Below are 12,928 nucleotides of genomic sequence, written 5' to 3' on the forward strand. Positions count from 1 at the left end.
TATATATATATATATATATATACAGGGTGTTTCTTGTGAGCGGCACCAAATGTTTAAAAATGGCAGTACCATAATTACGCGAATTACCTCTGTCATTGATTATTTTACGGCACATCTTTCAATGTACGAATTATAGCCGCTGAGTTCGCAACGCGTATCCACTTGGCACGAATTCTCAAGATGGAACCAGTTTCGGTATAACAATTTTCCAAGTGTTCGACGAAATGCATGCATCTTGTAGTTACTTTTGTGCTTCAATGCATAAAACAGTGTTTTCCTTCAAAAAGCTAACTGGGACGCTCACCCATTTCGTCGGACAATTTCAAAATAATATCTCGAAACTGGTTCAGTCCTGACAATTCATTCCAAGTGGATACGCCTTGCGAGCCCAGCGGCTATGATTGGTAGATTGCAAGATGTGCCATAATATAATTATTAAACAGTTAATAAGCGTAATTGTGTTAATTTTTCAATTAGGCGGTTTGACTTCTTGTGGAAGCAACTGCTGCCTCATCGAGTAGTTTAGATCCAGGATTATAATTGGGCTATCGACCACAGGCAATTAAAAAAAATTTTGTGCAGCTAAAATGAAACCCCCTGTATGTATCTCTAGGCGACTGTCCATTTCAGCTGTTGCGATTGGCTCCAGCTGCACGAGCGAGAAGGAGCCAGTCAATCTCCTTCGATCTCGCTCGTGTTTGGCGCTGAGCCGTGCTCCCTCAAGGGCTGCAGAAGATAGCGCCAACCTTTCCCTTTCCCTCAAGAACCACTTATCATCATCATCATCATCTCGCTCGTGCAGCTGAAGCCAATCGTGACAACCCAAATGGACAGTCCACTAGGTAGACTCTTACAGAATACCCCTGTTGGTCAAGGACTCTTGTCTGGGAACGTCGTATAGAAAAGCGTGAGAAACGCGCTAGGAACGCCGTCGCCCATGGATGCCCAGCCAGTGCTTTCAGATCCGGGCATTGCATAGCCATCGTCTAAGTGTCAAAAAATACCCCCTTCTGCTACTCGGAGGCGGCACGATGCCTCTTTCCCCAGTACGTAGCAAACGGGTGGGATTACCATTTTGTAGCCAAATTCAACATAGCGAATCCCCAATATAGCTAATCCCCAACATAGCAAATCGCACTAGAGCGCCAGCTTCGCTGGACTTACCTCTTCACAGCGTGGAAGGGCTCTGACTTTTTCATGCCGTCGCCATGACGCCGCCGTCGTCATTCGGGCATTGTCGTCCCATTATTGTCATGTCATCGTCATCACTTCATCGCTATCATAACGTTGTCATTTCGTCGCCTTCATGCAGTCCCCTTCATGCCATCGTGTTCATGCGAATGTCCTCATGCTTTCATTGTCATTATATTGTCATGATTCCGTCGTTTCGCACTGTGCATCCACTTAATTTCCTAGTTGTTTCGTTTTTTTTTCAGCATAATTACGACTAGTGGTGCGCATAAACGAAAAAAAACATTCACTCCAATAAAGTTGTGACTTTTGTTCTGGATTAACAGTGCATAAAATTACACGTTGTACAGGATCGCCCCGTTAGCTGCAAAAGATTTAAATGATTCCCCCACAAAGGTTAATTTCATCTACCTTTGAACACGTGTTTTGGGTCCGCATAAGTGTTTCTTATGAAACTGGACTGGAAATACCGAGCAAATATTAACACCCTGCCCTAGACACAAATACTTCAGAGCAATGTAAGCGCATAAACTTTTTCAGTGGTGTTTAGAATCCTAATTATGTCACTACGATTTTACTGATCTGCTGTTAAGGACACTAAGAGCCAAACTATTGAGCCACAAGCTGTAGAAACATAAATTGCGAGTAATGAATGATAATAAACTAGAAATCCTTGTTCCGGCCAATTATGAGTTGCAGGTAGACACAAATCATTGTGTTAAATTCTTGATATCTGAGGGCTTTTACAACGGCTGAAAACAGAATGAGTTGTGTACTGGCATTGTGAAAAATGTTAAGGGCGCTAAAGTAGACAAGCCTGCAATTTGTTCGCTCGTCTGCTGTAACATTGTTAACATGTTTCATAGTTAACGAAGATGAAGTGAAGTAAGCAAATGTGGTGGCTTGCTTTGCTCCGACAATTTTATTACTGCGGAGGCTTCATCGCGCTTCTTGGACGAGAATCCATCTGAAGCGATCACAGACAGTACGCCATCTCTTGCGTTGAGCGTGTCTCTTCAGACTTAGGCCACAGTGCTATAATGTAGTGCTGGCTACGTTGACACAGTGGTGCCTGTCTCCCGCCTCAATGACAGCAAACCCATGGATTGTGATGACTAATCCTTCTTGGAAGGCAAGGGAGTGAAGATAAAACTGAAGATACCGCAGTATAACTGAAGACGTGAGCGAACAGGGCTTCGCCGGACTGCCTATTCCATGATGGCCTATGTGCCTCTAGATGCCTTGAAGGATTTAAATTTTTTACACAAGCAGATTCTCAAAGCTTACCTTGGCAATGTGGCTCCTAGAGGTAATAAGGAAGTGCTGTTCAACAACACCACCACCACCACCACCACCACCACCACCACCACCACCACCACCACCACCACCACCACCACCACCACCACCACCACCACCACCACCACCACCACCACCACCACCACCACCACCACCACCACCACCAACAACAACAACAACAACAACAACAACAACAACAACAACAACAACAACAACAACAACAACAACAACAACAACAACAACAACAACAACAACAACAACAACAACAACAACAACAACAACAACAACAACAACAACAACAACAACAACAACAACAACAACAATCACAACAACAACAACAACAACAACAACAACAACAACAACAAAAACAACAGCAACAACAACGACAACAACAACAACAACAACAACAACAACAACAACAAAGTAGTTAAAGTGTAAATAGTGATGCAGGCCGCCATAGAAAAATGAAAGCCATAGACATACTAGGACGTAAAAAGTCTGGTCGTTTATTGTACATTGGCGTCATTTACAATGTCGTAATTGGCATCAGTGACGAAGTGCTTCCAGGGATTCTGTCTTCAGCCTTGAAGGTCATCGATTTTCATCTTTTCAGCCAATTAACGAGCGTCAAGCGTCTTTTCGAAGGAGGCAGACAAACTGATCACGTAAAGGTGGGCAATGTGACACCCGCGGTGTTCTTAGGTAGTCGGGCACTGAAGTGTCGCAAGTCCTTAAGGCTAGGCCATCCCAGTGCGGTCTGCAAAGGCCAGACGGCATGCTTCTCCTGTGCAGGCAGCCTTGAGATATCTTTATGCACAAAGAAAGAAATGAGGCGCTCGAACTGCGATGCAGCACAGGAGGCGAAATCCGAAGATTGTCCCTATGGCAGAAAAAGAACGGAAAACTACTGAACCTAATGAGCAATACCAGTAGGTAACACAAAGAGGCGGCAGCGCAGCACTGCAGGAGCTGATCGCGTCATTGACGTGGATAAGCTGTAGGTCCAAACGATAAGTCCCTGGCTCCACTATCACAGGCATACTATGAGGCGGTTCAATTGGCAGCCACTGATCATTTCGAGCCGTTGCTTTTAGCAAGCGACGCAAGCCCGAAATCGCATGAATCCTTGGCCACGCTGGTAACAACGGACAAGAACCATGAATGTCAGCGCCAGCAACGACAGGGTGCACCGAGACAGTCGCATCGGACTCTACCGTCACGGCCATGTTGCGGCAAATAATTGACGCCCTACAGCTGCTATTCTCTGGTTTAAGTACGCCAGCGGCGCTAACACACGCGAAAAGTATGCAAGCCATAGGCAATGTATTGGCTACAGTGCAGCAATCTCGAAGACGCATAAGCTGCGAAGTGTGGATGTACGATTCGCTCAGAAACATGCAGCTTACTGTGCAGCTTTTACCGTCATAAACTACGCCGTATCATCATCCTATCTCTTTCCGCCCTATGTATGTTGTTCCCCAAAACCTTTTCCCCAGCGTGGAGTAGCAGGCTAGAGGCACTTCACTCACGCCGACTTCTCCATCTTTCCACTATAAAAGTTATCACCTTCTTTTATAATTAACTGCTGTTACATTTTAGAAAAACTAAGCATCCTTGTTCGCCTGGGAGATACATGTTGTGTCACTTACGTCTCGAGTTGGTTCTCCTCCACTTCTCCTGCTTCGCCAATCTCATGACTTCTACACCACGATCTTTGCTAGATTTAAGCGTAGAAAGAGAAACAGTTCTTAATATGAAAACAGAATGCCAGTTCAAAGAAAGATACCTTTGGCGTATAACTTAGTGGTCCGATAAAAATAGAAGCGCTTATTCTACTGTATTCATTACTTTCCTCGAAACAGCAACAACATTTTGCTTGTGTCGGCCAATGCATGTGCTGTGAAATCACGAAGAAACAGAGAGTGACCGTTCTTGCTTCCTGTCTGTCACAAAAGAGCGCGTAATCCAAGCGCGCGTCGAATGTCACGCAAGCCAGCGAAAGAACACGCCGGCCCCGCGGCAACTTCAACAGAGGGGGAGAGCGCATACGCCTCAAGCAACAGCGCTAACAACGGCGCCGAAACGTCTGGAAGAGACTCGACGAAGCACGTTAACCGGAGAGAGAAAGAGAGAGAGAGAGCACACGCGCGCGCCGAGACACCTTCTCACCCGGCGAGTCGACAGACATTACTACCGCGTGAGCATACACCAACAGGCTGAGTCATCACCCCCCCCCCCCCCTCGAGAATGCTCGGACAGTGGCGGTCGAAGGTAAGAGAAAAGACTCGAAGCTTCCCAAGCTTTGGCCATGCTACGAGATCACGACACCGATAGAAAAGTTCGAGAACGCCTGTGGAAGCTATATACCCGCCGTGCGAGAATCAGAGGGTGGAATTCATGAGTTCAGGAGAGTTCAGTCCGCACCGGTGAAGTGATGTAACGTGAAGGCCGAGCGTCTGCGGAAGAAGGGGATTCCCCGGCAAGCTAGTCGACGAGTTCATCGCGCATCTGCATTTCTGGAAGAAGTTCCTTCTTCGAGATTTGCGCGAGCTACGCCGAGATCGCCTGACTCCAAGACCAACCAGCACGGTGAATACGATTGGACACTTAGTGTTCCTATTTATTTTGTACTTTACGTGTTCGACTCTTAGTGCTTGTCGTGAATAATTTTCTTGTGTTTGTTAATACCCATCTGATTTGTATTGTGTTGTCTAGCCTAAGTAAGCAAATGTGTGTGTAACTGCCTTGTGTGAGGAATATATTTTGTTGTGTTTTGGCAACTCTGGGTTCTGACTCGGTCTTTGGACAGCAACCGGCGTTCGCTGGCGCACCAGAGGGCCCACTTTTAATTGTCCTTGCTTTCGTGGGAATATTTTCGGAAGCTGATAAGTCGGCTTTGGAATTTGGTCCGGCGTCTGCGCCTCGATCACGGGGTTTGTGACACTGTCCAACGGAAAATAATGGGCGGTTGGCCGGCATGAACGAGGGCTAAGGCAGAACATACAGCGTGTGTTGTTGCGTTAAACGGGCAGGCGAGTGCGGAGCGTTGTTGTAAAATTCGAACACATGTAGGCGTACAGAGAAGATATAGCTGAGCGCCTATTGTTTGCATAGGCAGCATCAACGGTTAAGCGGCACTTGTCCCGAATCCTCGCAACATTTTACGAGAGAAACTTCTCGCGAATTTGCTGTAACATCTTGGGAATTCTCAAGGGCACGGCCCAACTGCGTCCGCTATCTCGGAACAACGTGGCTTTGAAGAGTTATACCGCGCCCTACATATGGCTTATGTTGGCAATTTTTAATCCTGTATTTTATTTTAGCTGCTCCTTCTCTTTCCCGTAGGGTAGCCAACCGGGCAGGTCCTTGGTTAACCTCCCTACCTTTCCCTTCACGTTTCTCTCTCTCTCTTTCCCTTTCCCACGTTTCCCTACGTTCACCGACTTTTCAAAGCCTAAGGTAGGAAAGTAGTCTTTATACGAGGATAACCTCCATTTCCTTCCCTGTCCTCGTCTTCTTTGTCAAACTTATTACGGGGATTGGACATTGGCTTTTAGCTCTAACACTTAAGGTTGTGCGTCCGAACCACGGCGATCAATGAAGCCTGCTGTCTATGGGCTCTGAAACGTGCACCGGGGACAAATAATGGCAATGTAGTAGTACAACCAATCAGAACGGCATTCATGGCACCTTTCTTACGCCTATGCGTTTACGGCATTTTTACGTATTTGACCAAAATAGGTGGAGGTTGTTTCCTACAAAAAAAGCGACTATGCAACGTAATGGAGCACTGGTATACTCCTCAGGAATCCTTATTGTCGGTTTGTGCCAGGTTTCCGCGCAGTATAATAATGGTTACCATTAATGATTACTTTTACTACTATGGGGTGCAACCTACTTGATTTGTTCGTTTGGCAAATAGTTGGCAAATCCTGCTCTGTTGCCGGCTCTTCTACAGCGTGCATGACTAGCGTTTTGCACATATTTGCGACATGACAAAGTTTGGAACACTTAAAACAAGCACTTTTTAAAAATGCACACCTTGTTGGAGCGTGTTGCCCAGCACACCTATGACATACAACAGCCGCTTTTCGCGTGTATTTCTTTTCAGGTACCTTGCTTGTTGCGGTAAGCTCGTAGCTAGATGGCCGTTGCCTTGACGTATGCTGCTTGTCGGGCTTAACCGGGGGTCCTTGCCAGTGCACGTCAGCATTGCTCACAGCAGCGTTGTCGACGAACATGTCTTTGGTATCCTTCCGTGCAGTTTCCATGGCGGTGCATACCTTGCAGACCCGGTCCCATGTGACCTCGTCGTAGGGCAACGCAAGAAGACGGAATCGGATGGTGTCGCTCCGCAATCCAGCAATTAGGCTGTCCCGTAGAGCTTCTTGCAGGAAAGTTCCAAAAGAGCATGTCGCTGGGAGCCTCTTCAATTCGACGAGAAACTGTGCGACGGTTTCACTTGATTCATGGTCCGCTCGGTGACCACAGACCGCTTTGAAGCGTAGTGCTGTTGCAGCACTTTCGTGGCATCTTCGTACTTGACCTCAGTGGGTGTTTTCGGCAGCAATAAGCTACGCAGTGTCACAAAGGCCTTCTCTCCTAGCACGGTCAAGAAGACTTCTAGCTTCTTCCCGGCGTCTATTTCGTTTGCTTTTGCAAACAGCTCGAACGTTTCTAGGTAGACGTCGCTGTTGCCTGTGCCCGGGCAGAATTCCGGCAGCTTTCCTAAGGTGGTGGCCATAGCTTCTGTGTTGTCTGATCCCACCCTCGTCACCAATATTATAAAGGAAGACGCAGATGTCGAAAAGCAGTTTAATTCATCTGACGTTAGTACAACACATGACACGACACAGCTTGGTCACCGTGCTTTTAAAGGCAACAGCGCTAACAAAGGATGCGCGCGCATAGTCTCCGCACTGAACGGAAAATAGACAGATAATCACCACAGGCACGTTAATTGCGATTACAACAGCCCTCACAACCTCATCAAGGTGGACGTGGATGGTATACCTGTAATAGCACTGATTGCTGCAGAAGCACACATATTGGTTATGAACTCGAACCTCCATACGTGCCTAAAAAAAGTCCTGACCCCTGCTCCGCTCGCTGTCGTCCGCGTAGCCGACGGTGAAACTCCAGCTGACACTGAAATGTGTGCCGCCCGTGTCACTGTTGCCGGATGCCATACACGTGTTTTGTTTTATGTCTTGGAGCAGTGCCCACACGAAATCATCTTAGACCTTGATTTTCGGTCGGCCCATTCGGCCCTTATTGATTGCTCTGCGAGTGTTGTCCAACTTGCCCTACCGCATGACGTTGATACTCCTGATTCTACAGCGAGTCGACTATGTTCCACCGATTACGTTCGCCTACATCCCCAAGCCGTGACCTATATTGCCATTTCACCCGCTCCACCTGTAGCTGACGGCGATTACATCTTGTCATCCGATGCCACCGTCCTCCTGTCGCAGAACGTCGCATTTTCCCACATGGTCGTCCATATACGTAAAGGACAATGCCACCCATCTTCCTGTGGTGAATTTCGGCCTCTGCCCTTAAGTGTTAGCTCAGGGCATATCTCTTGCAACCTTGGCCCTGGTTTGCGACTACCATATTTTTGCCTTAACGGGTGATGCTAGCTGCATCCTCTACCTCTGCTGGTTCGGGCGCTACAACACGAGTATTAAAGAACCTTTCATGACAATGATCACTCCTGACCTTCCGGCCCACCATGCGGACGCACTTCGTTGCCTTCTTGCCTTGTACCGGGACATTTTGATTTTGATGACCGGCCACTGGGTCAAACGTCCGTTGTGAAAAATCGGATACATGCCGGCGATGACGGCCCGATTCACCGACGGCCCTACCCCGTCTCCCCTACTGAGCGCAAAGTCATAAAGAACGAAGTCGACAAGATACTTGCCCGTGATACCATTGAGCCCTCTGTAGCCCTTGGGCTTCCCCGGTAGTGCTCGTCAGAAAGGAGGGTGATAGCTGGCGCTCCTGTGTTGACTATCCCCATCTCAACAAAGTAACAAACTTCATTTATCCGCTGCCGCGGATAGATCACGCCCTCACTTGTTTATATGGTGCAAAATATTTTACTTCGATAGACCTTCGCTCCGGGTACTGGCACATCGCAGTTGACACCATGTACCCTGAAAATACGGCTTTTGTTACACCTGATGGCCTCTATCAGTGTAAAGTGATGCAGTTCGGTCTATGTAATGCCGCGGATACATTTGAACGGATGATGGGCGCTCTCCTTCACGGTTTTAAGTGGTCAGTCCGCCTGTGCTACTTCAATGATGTTAGTGTCTTTGCACCAGCGTTGCCAGAACGCAGCGCACACGAAGCCTGCGCGACCACGCTCATCCACCGACAGAGTAGAAAGCCCGGCCCCCCAAGCCGCGTGCGTCATGGAACACGGCGCTACCTCCCCGCCTTCCTCTCTCGCGCGCGAGACCGCACCCGAACCATTCTCGGTTCACCTTTGCACGCTTTCAGTCGCACGCACAGCATGCGGCGCGCGACCGCGATGTTATTGCACTTGGACTTTACACGGAACATAACGGGCACGACGACGGCGTCACCCGACGTGGTGGCGTAGAGGCTTTCGTGTTTAGCTGCTAAGCCCGAGGTTGCGGGATCGATTCCCGGCCACGGCGGTCGCATTTCGGTCGGGGCGGAATTGAAAAACAGCCTTGTACCGTGCATTGGGTGCACGATAAAGAACCTCAGATGGTCAAAATTATCCCGGAGTCGCCCCTACGGCGTGCATCATAATCACACCACGGTTTTGGCACGCAAAACTCAAGAATTAAAGTTATTTCTTAAAGGCGACTGCCGAAATGGGCCTGGAGTGTCCATATAATGGCTATCACATTTAATATGTTCTTAGGGCTTTGTATTAGTAAGATTCACAGGGCGGAAAGTGGATAAATGATGTAACCAGACACTGGGAGTCTGTAGCACAGTAAACGGGAAACGTCTTCTTGTAACAAAGTGTTGAGTGTCGAATTGCCTATCACCTTTTCTTTTGAAAGCCGAGAAAATAAATACACAAGAGTGGTAGTAGAACACACTTTATTATTTGCTGCAACGTGCAATTATGTATTAACTGCCACATACCATGCAAAGAGGGCGCCACTAAAGAGCTGCTCCGTCATTTAAATCCTTCCTGAAGCAGGCAAGCGCTTTTTACGCTTACGAATAGGTGACTGGCTTCGAAGTGGCAATCTGGACGTGCTCTCTGCAAAATGAAGTACAAATGCTCTGTAGTAGTGCCACAAATGCACTTCATCAACATTTATTGAAAATAGCAGATTTAACGAAGTAAAAGCAACATAAAATACAACGTGAAAACTGTGACATTTTGGCCCACTATAAACTTGCAGAAAGATTAGCAGCGTGGAAATTGCTTCGCTGTCGCTTCCTTCGGATAAAATTCAAAATTTTACGTCAGTTTCTTAAATTTAGGGCAGCTTATAAATGACAAAGCGATAGTGGGGCTTTTAACATAGCTGTGGCGCATGTTAAACAAATACCTAAAAAAAGCGAAAGCTTGCGCTAGGCCACGCAAGCTCAAGACACAACGAAGCTGGCCAATTGATTGCGTCTCTTGGTTGTAAGGTAGGTTATCTTTCTTTCTTTCTTTCTTTCATCAGAAAGACCTCAGAAGACGCATTTCCTCAGAAAGTCCTCAGAAAGACGTATTTGTCTTTCTTTCTTTCTCTCTTTCTTTCTTTTCTGTTTTTTTCTCTCTATCTCGCCTAATTTCTCTTTCTCTCTCCCTCTCTCATTTTCTCTTTCTCTCTCCCAAAGGAAGTTGTGTTGCCATCGTCAGTACAATGAAACCATATGGTTCCCATAAATGCACGATCTGCAAGCGCGGTTGTATAGCGCAGTGTTCATAAAAAAAAGGGGGGGGGGGCTGTATAGCGCAGTGGTTATGATGCTCGCCACGGTTCGAATCCTGCCTTGCCAAGAATGTTCATTTAGTTTTATTAAAGACGATAGTCTTTCTTGGGGAACTTAAACGCTGAAAATTGTCTGTCTGTCTGTCTGTCTGTTTGTCTGTCTGTCACCCGATTCAGCCACCCGGCCAAAGTTGGACCACTTGCTTACCGCCCACACTACTTAAACTGGTACGGCTGTTCATACTTGTGAACGTTATCGATCACAAAGTAAAAAAATTGCCGCGTATCTGCGTGCTTCGCTGCAAATGTCGTCGAAAGACGATAGTCTCCTGCCGGCCGTACTACATGAGTGCTGGTCTGATCCGCGGCCACCCGTGATGCTGTTCTCGTACCATTTCCGTCCTGGCATGATAAATGCAATGGAGGTTTGTTTGAACAGATTTCATTTTACCGCATTATTTCATCAAGCGGCCATTTATGTTTTGCCCTGCCTCAGACAGCGCTTCCTTTATGTTGAATCGGTCGCATCTGGCTGGCATTGATAAAATTGAGGAGGCGCTGCGTGAGACATGGACGCCATCTGGCAATACATCGGAAAACATGAGCTTGTGCAGAGGGTTTCCTTGCTCCATGGCAGAGGGCGCTCCTCGGCGCGCAGTCGGGGAACGTCGTTCGTCGGCGCGCATAGCATGGCATTTTCAGCGCAGCTTAAGAAACTAGGGTCTTTAGAGTTACGTATCTATGTATTTTCTATTAAAGGAACACACCTCCTAATACTTACCTAGTGATGTTGCGCCTCAGATATGCGTCATATTAAAGACGATAGTCTTTCTTGGGGAACTTAAACGCTGAAAATTTGGTCTGTCTGTCTGTCTGTCTGTCACCCGATTCAGCCACCCGGCCAAAGTTGGACCACTTGCTTACCGCCCACACTACTTAAAATGGTACGGCTGTTCATACTTGTGAACGTTATCGATCACAAAGTAAATATTACGCATATCTGAGGCGCAACATCACTAGGTAAGTATTAGGAGGTGTGTTCCTTTAATAGAAAATACATAGATACGTAACTCTAAAGACCCTAGTGTCTTAAGCTGCGCTGAAAATGCCATGCTATGCGCGCCGACGAACGACGTTCCCCGACTGCGCGCCGAGGAGCGCCCTCTGCCATGGAGCAAGGAAACCCTCTGCACAAGCTCATGTTTTCCGATGTATTGCCAGATGGCGTCCATGTCTCACGCAGCGCCTCCTCAATTTTATCAATGCCAGCCAGATGCGGCCGATTCAACATAAAGGAAGCGCTGTCTGAGGCAGGGCAAAACATAAATGGCCGCTTGATGAAATAATGCGGTAAAATGAAATCTGTTCAAACAAACCTTCATGCCAGGACGGAAATGGTACGAGAGCAGCATCACGGGTGGCCGCGGATCAGACCAGCACTCATGTAGTACGGCCGGCAGAAGACTATCGTCTTTCGGCGACATTTGCAGCGAAGCACGCAGATACGCGGCAAATTTTTTTCTCCAAGCAACGTTACAAATACGTAACATGGATAATCTAAGCCCCATCCAGATCACGTTGCTCTAACGTTGAAAGGATGTCGCAGCTGGACATAAGTAACCTCTAATAGATGTTCTTTTTTTTATTTATTTCTCTCGGGTGGCGAGCGCAGACGCGCCAGGATGACGTCACGGGGCATGCGCAGTGGCGCACCGCTGTCGGGAGATCGGCGGAGCCGTGTCTGTGTGGCGTTGCCATGGCGCGGCAGTTTCGTGCCACACGCACAAATTACGGCTGTATTAAACTGCGGAAGGAGACAATGACGTTCGAGCCAATGCTGATGATGATAATTTCGTGCCACCCGCACAAATTACGGCTGCCTTAAGCTGCGGGAGAAGATGACGATGTTCAAGCCAATGCTGATGATAATTTCGTGGCACACGCACAAATTACGGCTGCCTTAAGCTGCGGGAGAAGACGACGATGTTCGAGCCAATGCTGATGATGATAATTTCATGGCACACGCACAAATTACGGCTGCCTTAAGCTGCGGGAGAAGACGACGATGTTCGAGCGAATGCTGATAATGACAATTTCGTGGCGCACGCACAAATTACGGCTACCTTAAACAGTTTTGCTGTTAAAAAGTTGCAGTGGCTTAGCTCGGCTATGCCAGGATATACGTAGCGTTAGCAAAGGTTCAGCTGATTATTCTTAGCTTATTCTTAAGATTATTCTTAAGATAAGATTATTCTTATGAGTCAAGCTTCTCCGTTCTTCTGCGCTGTTGAGCAGCATTTGCGCTCTCCTTCTCCATGGCTATACCACACTGGCAAACGCCAGTCAGAAGCGCAGCGGCTCCAGCGCAGTGTCAGACGGCGACTGCACAGCGAGCGCGCGCCGGCGCCAGTGCGTCTACCACGGCTACGACGTCACTCCTCTGGAATGAGCAGACCGGCGGCGGTGAGTCGCGCGTGGCGGCGGTGGAGTGCGCGAGAGGTGCCGGCTCCGGTGCGCAA

General features: G+C 47.8%; 1 long non-coding RNA gene and 1 pseudogene across 1 annotated transcript in view; both read right to left on the minus strand.

Moving 5' to 3' along the window:
* Nucleotides 1-3,148: 3,148 nt before the first annotated feature.
* Nucleotides 3,149-7,234, minus strand: LOC119448823 (uncharacterized; annotated as a pseudogene).
* Nucleotides 7,235-9,654: 2,420 nt separating this feature from the next.
* LOC125944752 (uncharacterized) overlaps nucleotides 9,655-12,928 on the minus strand; it is a 91,545-nt gene continuing 88,271 nt past the window's right edge. Inside the window, exon 5 of the long non-coding RNA XR_007466447.1 lies at nucleotides 9,655-9,742. This is a non-coding gene — a long non-coding RNA (uncharacterized LOC125944752). The remainder of the gene's footprint in view (nucleotides 9,743-12,928) is intronic.

This window comes from Dermacentor silvarum, chromosome 4 (genome assembly GCF_013339745.2).
Source record: "Dermacentor silvarum isolate Dsil-2018 chromosome 4, BIME_Dsil_1.4, whole genome shotgun sequence".
Classification (NCBI taxonomy): Eukaryota; Metazoa; Arthropoda; class Arachnida; order Ixodida; family Ixodidae; genus Dermacentor; species Dermacentor silvarum.